General features: G+C 48.1%; 1 long non-coding RNA gene across 1 annotated transcript; it reads right to left on the reverse strand.

Moving 5' to 3' along the window:
• Positions 1 to 478: 478 nt before the first annotated feature.
• Positions 479 to 2,434, reverse strand: LOC125547757 (uncharacterized). The gene is made up of 3 exons (XR_007300756.2): positions 2,305 to 2,434; positions 1,370 to 2,215; positions 479 to 1,081 (listed from the first exon to the last, which is right to left on the reverse strand). It is a non-coding gene; the product is annotated as an uncharacterized LOC125547757 (long non-coding RNA).
• Between the last annotated feature and the right edge of the window lie 3,928 nt (positions 2,435 to 6,362).

Raw genomic sequence — 6,362 nt, forward strand, 5'->3', positions numbered from 1 at the left:
TTTGCATGCGTCATTTGCACTAAATGGAATCAATTTGTTTCCTACCAACTACTCCTAATAATCAGGGCATATCAAATTGATTGAGCTCCATGCTGTGTGTTTCCATGCATGCGGTTTGCTTCCATACATTTTGTTTTCAATCCTTATTTCGAGTCTGCATTGTACACGTGAGCCTGTGGAAGTTTTTCCATGGTGAACACTGTTTGCTTCCATCTAGTTAGAATATGTTTGGTAATGGAGAGATTCCTTCCATCGTGTTAGAATTTCTTTGCTTCAATCGGCCAAAACAATTGCTTCCATAGTAACTGACAACTGCTCCGATCAAGTTTCATCGTATTTGTGCCTACTATGTAAACAAAAACATGCTTCAAGCGACTAGAAAGTTATTTCGACTATACCAAAAAAGACCTCTTGAATGTTTAAAATTGTTTCTATCAAACATTGCTTTAAAAATCTTTAGCTAGAAAACACTGCTTCAAAAAGATTAGAATTTTCTTCTGGGCCGGGACAACAGAAGATTACTTCCATATAGTTGAAATCTGTGCTTCGATCGGTCACACAGTGCTTCCATGGCAATCGGCGATTACTTCAATCTTGGTAGAATTTGTTTATTACATTCACCCATGAAGATTGCTTCCATTGTAACCTGAGATAGCTTCGATCACTAATTCGGTAGTTGCAACAGGTCATTTAAATTGGGACTTTGCTTCCAAAGAATTTGTTTTTTAGGTCCAAAGAACTGAGAACTTGCTTCCAAGGAATATTGAACTTGCATCTAAAAACATGAGGATTTGCTTCCATACAACAAAAAAGACGCATATGCTCAGGTTTTGCATCGCCTGGGCACAATGCAGACCCCCACTCCCAAAGATATACATTTTGCTTCTAAATCATCATCATACTATTTTCACGTATATCAGAGTTCTTCTCCATAGCTCTTGGATTTGCTTCCATGGTGATCGTGAAGCACCGCACCATCTACGCCAGTGTCATGAACTACAAGCGAGTACGAAGACCTTATCTCTCGCACCATGACCTTGTGGAAAGGCATGCTGCATCTTACTACCTTCTTCTATGCTTCCTGCAATCCAAGACATAATCATGTGACAAATTTAACAAAAATCGATGAACAAATCCAAGAGCTATGGAGAAGAACTCTATCATTGTCGGGGTATATCATTGAAGAGCTATGGAGATGAACAAATTCCACGACAATCATGCTTAAAATAATGGAGATGTACCAATGGAAAAAGGAACAATACAAACTATGTTTCTTGCATTCGTTAATGATGAATTAACAATATGTGCAATCCAATTTCAAACTAGTGCATCAATCGGGATTCCCATGTGCTTCACCCTCGTCACCTACCTGTGTATGTGATGTTGTGATACAACATCGCCTAGTAAGTCACCCTGCACCATGGCGTGAGAGCCTATCCCTGCTGGCCTCATTCCCAAACCGAGACAGCATTCCAGCAAGGTGGATTAGAGGCCAAAACTGCAGGTAGAGCTGGACCCGATGCTGGTGGAGTTAAGCACCGGGGCTACGAGCTCGTCAGTGAGCTGGTGGTGGAGTTAAGCACAAGCGATGTCTTCAGGCGGTCGGTCAGGAAACTAACGATGCATGATTAGCATCGTGTGGCGCAATACATCTGTACAACGGAATTACATATCAGAAAATAAGAGACAGTTTGATCTATACACAACATAAATGGAGTAAAATTATCTAAACCAAAGAAGAACATGTATTATAATTAGGAAGCATGGCAGGGGAGGAAATATTATTACAGAAGTAGGTATAAGAGCACCTGATGGAAGATGGACAATATTTACATTTCAAAGGCGCTGAGTATAACAAAAACAAAAACGCAAAAGAAGAAGAAGTCTAGCTGGAAACAACTATCTAAACAGAAGAAGCATAAAACTGTAATTTGGAATTAGCAACAGTACTATGATGCATGATTTTTTTATCTCAACCTAACTCATATTAGTTGGAAGCATATAAATCTGAACTGTCAGATCAAGACGAAAAATGAGTCATAAGCTAGCCGGGGAGATGAGGAGAGGCGAGGGAAGATTTCGAACAGAGTGGAGGGTCATTCCTCATTGCGATGAAGAACCGCCCTCCAGATACCTTGCCACAGCAACCTTCGCCATGCCGCTAGTGAGCCTCACGTCCTCCTTGTGCTCGGTTGTTGAAGGTCAACGAAGACTCCTGGATCAGCGACGATGCATCAGCAAGGTGGGGATGAAGGAGGAGGATCTCGGCAAGATCCCTACCAGGGGTTTGGGGGAAGAATGTACTGCTGAGAACGGCGGGGAGGTGGCATCATCTACGGCTCGGTGCAGAACGACGTGCATATGATTCAGATCGGAAGAACAGGGAGACGCGAGAGACAAGTGGGAGGAAGAGGTTACGGGGATTGGGGGCGGGTGGGTGGGGGTGTTTCAAAGCGGCCGATTAATCGGGGCAGAGAGGAATGGGACGAGAAAATATGGGAATTACAACGGGATTTGCTACGCATCACAGCCGCGAGATGGAACAGGAATCAACGGCGTAGGAGTGGTCTGGCGATCTCTTTCCTTTAGACATATGATAGAAAGTGTTTCCCATCTTCTTATCCTCAACCCCCCGTTTGGTCATAGGCTAGCCGAAGTTTTCTCTGTAAAACCTGGAGCCTCCCTCAGAGGCGATTAGGGTTTCCGCGTAGCGACGGCGGCGCACATCCGATCTACACCGGCGGGGCGCGAACGAGCTGATCACGATGTCTGCATCGGGTTCGGGCAAGGCGACGGAGGATGCCCCTCTACCTCGAGGGGATCCAGATCGTGGCAAGGCGGCACGGGCTACTCCGGGTTCGCCAGGAGAGGCTTGGGTTCATCTTGAAGAAGCCCTGGGAAAGCTTGGCATCACGGATGAGGAGGCAACTCCATTAATCCTAGATGATTGCCAGGACGAGACTCCGACGAAATGACTGCTTGCAGGGAAAGGTGCTACCCCGAAACCTACTTCATATCCAGACGATAGGTAATGCTCTTTGCCCGGCTTGGGGTAATCCCCGGGGTCTGCAGTTCTGATCTATGGGGAATAATATGTTTCTGGTGGAGCTGGAATCGAAGCGGGACATAGAGAGAATTTGGGCAGGCTCACCATGGCATGTTAGCAACCATGCGGTGATCGTTGCTGATTTTGAGGATTGCATGCGTCCAGATGAAGTAAAATTTGACCGGCTACATCTTTGGGCACGGATCATGAACCTCCCATACAATCTCAGAGATGATGCATGGGGGGTTGAGATCGCAAAGCAAATAGATAAAGAAGCTACGTCCGTGCAGTTTGACCATATGGGGGGCTATCTGCGTGCGTGAGTCTCAGTTGATGTGAGCAAGCCACTAAGGAGATGTATTCTGATTGATTCAGCAAGAAGAAAGTGGCGAGATTTATATGATATTCAGTATGAGAATGTCCCGCATTTTTGTTTCTCGTGTGGCTACTTAGGGCACTTTGATCTCTATTGCCCTACTCCGGGAAAGAGGGACATCCATGGAAATCTTCCTTCCGGGCCTCGGATGAACGGAAGAAAGCTTCATCAAATGACAGCTCGAGTAAACAAGGTACTGCTGCCAATCAAAGCAAGAGGGAGTCTAGAAACTCGAGCAATGTTGGTGCTAGCAAAGCCACTCCCGAGGTAAACTCTCCGGTCAAGAATTACCCTATCAAGAGGAAAGATGTACCTCGGCAGGAATATAGGAGGGTTAATGGCCCACTCCTACTAATGGACTCGGGTGCAGAAAAGACGGATCTCGATACATCCCCGCTGCACTATGAGGAACACATGGATGAACGACACGATGAGGATGGAAGAAAGAAGAAGAAACCTACCCCCGACAACTCAGCACAGGCTGCTGGACAGCCCTGCCCGTCCAAATGAATTGCATAAGCTGGAACTAACGGAGGCTTGGGAACCCAGCGGCAGTTCGCAAGCTTCGCAGCATTCTGAAGCAAGAAGGGTCTGCCCTTGTGTTTATCATGGAAACTAAAATAAGGGCGAAGAAAGTCGAGAATCTGCAGAATACTTTGGGATTTGCAGGATGTTTCGTTGTCAACAGTAATGGTCTTAGTGGCGGTGTGGGATTGTTTTGGTCGAGTGAAGTTTCGGTTGAACTGAAATTTTTAGTGTGAGCCACATCGATGTGGTTGTCACAAAGATCGGTCTTGATTCTCCTGGTTGGAGATTCACTGGTTTCTATGGAGCTCCAAGAGAGGAAAACCGTCATCATAGTTGGCGCTTCATGAGAACTTTATACGGAATTGAACATCAAGCATGGATATGCACTGGCGATTTCAATGAAACACTTTATGGCACCGAAAACTTCAGTCATGTTGCACGGCCAGAGTGGCAAATGCGAGCCTTTCGCGAGGTCGTCGAGGAGTGTGCCCTCCAGGATATTGGCTGGGCCGGAGTGGAATAACATGGGATAACATGCAGCAAGGCGATGCAAACGTCAAAGCTCGCCTGGTCCGGGCTCTAGTCAATTCGGCAACATTAAATCTTTTTGAGGAGTCCAAGCCGGTTAGACATGTTAGTTCCATAGAGTCAGATGACTGTTTTCTTGTAATTGAATTGCGTGAGCTCAATAATCATAAATATAAGAAAGGAGTGAAACAATTTCGGTATGAGAACTTGTGGCAATCACATGCCGATTATGATGACCTTGTTAGTGAATCATGGCAGCGACTACATCAAGGGCAAGGTCTCGCAGGTATCGCATGCACTCTTTCCAAGATGTAGGGCGAGCTGGGAGCATGGGGCGCAAAAGAATTCGGCAATCTCTCTAAAACGGTCAAGAAACTGCAAAAAAAAAGATAGAGAGCTTGCGCCGGCATGCAGTTGGCGGAGGGCCCTCGGGGGAGGAGCTGGCTACAGCTCAGAAACTTAGAGAAGCCCTCGGGCAAGAAGAAGTTTGGTTGCGGCAGCGCTCAAGAGTTCGCTGGCTGCGCGCAGGTGATCGCAATACAACCCACTTTCAAGCTCACCCAAAGCAACCAAAACGCATGAATCATATAGTTGGTCTGATGCGGTTAGATGGATCCGTATGTGCGGATTCTGAGGAGGATAAGGTGGAAGTCCATGATTTCTATCAACAACTTTATACTTCGCAGGGTTTCCAGAACATGGACGGCTTGCTACAGTTTGTGCCAGAACGGGTTACCCCGAATATGAATGATGATCTCCAGCGACCTTTTGAGGCCGCTGAAGTACGCACGACGCTGTTTCAAATGGCCCCGTCCAACGCACCTGGCATTGATGGTTTCACTGCGGGGTAGCTCTGCTGCTGCGGGTAGTTGCCGGACTAGGTAAGATCCGAGTCTTCGACTGGTCCATCCTCATCGCCACATCCTCCTCCTTCGCCTCCGCCGTGGATGATGTCAAGCATCTCCCTGACCGGGCTGTCGTACAACGGGTCCCCCGCTCTAGGCATTGTAGCAAACATCATGCGCGCATCCATCTGCTCCCCGCCAACCGTCCGCACCCAGACAACTATCGGCGAAGAACACTCGGAGAAGAGTGGCGCCGCGTTTATCTCGACCATGTAAGGCACCGTCCCGGCGGTGGTTCCGAGCTGCTTGGAGGCGTAGAAGTACGAAGACTTGTAAGGCTCTGGCCACGGCTCCGCTTGAACTATTGGTGTGCTTGTCTTGGCACCGCGGACTTCGCCGCAACGTCCGCCATGTTTGCCATGACCACCATGCCCGCTGCCACCACCACGTCCACCGGCGGCCATCGGCTTCTTGAGCTTCTCTTTCTTTAGGGCCTTGACTTTGACGCGGCAAGTTTGCCGCATGGCCGAGCTGATCTTCCGAGCGAACGTGATGCTCGGATCCTCCTGCACCTCCGCCGCCACCTCCATCTCCGATAAGTTCTCTGAAAGTTCCATGTGTCGGTGGCGGAAGGATGGAGAGTGTGGGAGAAAGGGCGGGAATTGGGTGGAGAGAGTAGGAATTTTGGGGCCGAAACAGTGCGTGTTGCTACAAAAGCATGGGCTCCGCCTTCTTTTCGGGTGGGCCAGCGGCGTCAAACTCCATCATTCTTATGTCCGAACTTCCGTAAAACCCCTCCATGTTTCGTTACGGTTTGCGGGAAAATCAAGGTCCGGATAGCCCTGCGGATCGATACAGGACCGTGTTGGAAGGCTTCCACGGTCAAGACAGCACGGTTCAAACGTATGTGTGTGGTTTGAGAGTCGCCGTTCGAGATGCCCTAATGGCGGTGTATGTCGATCGAGACTTTGCAATGGTGGCACGTCGAATGGTTCGATGCGCCTGGATCCGGCACTAGGGCTACACCTGTACAACTTCA

The sequence above is a fragment of the Triticum urartu genome, chromosome 3A (genome assembly GCF_056163025.1).
Source record: "Triticum urartu cultivar PI428250 chromosome 3A, HENAU_Tu73, whole genome shotgun sequence".
NCBI classification, from domain to species: Eukaryota; Viridiplantae; Streptophyta; class Magnoliopsida; order Poales; family Poaceae; genus Triticum; species Triticum urartu.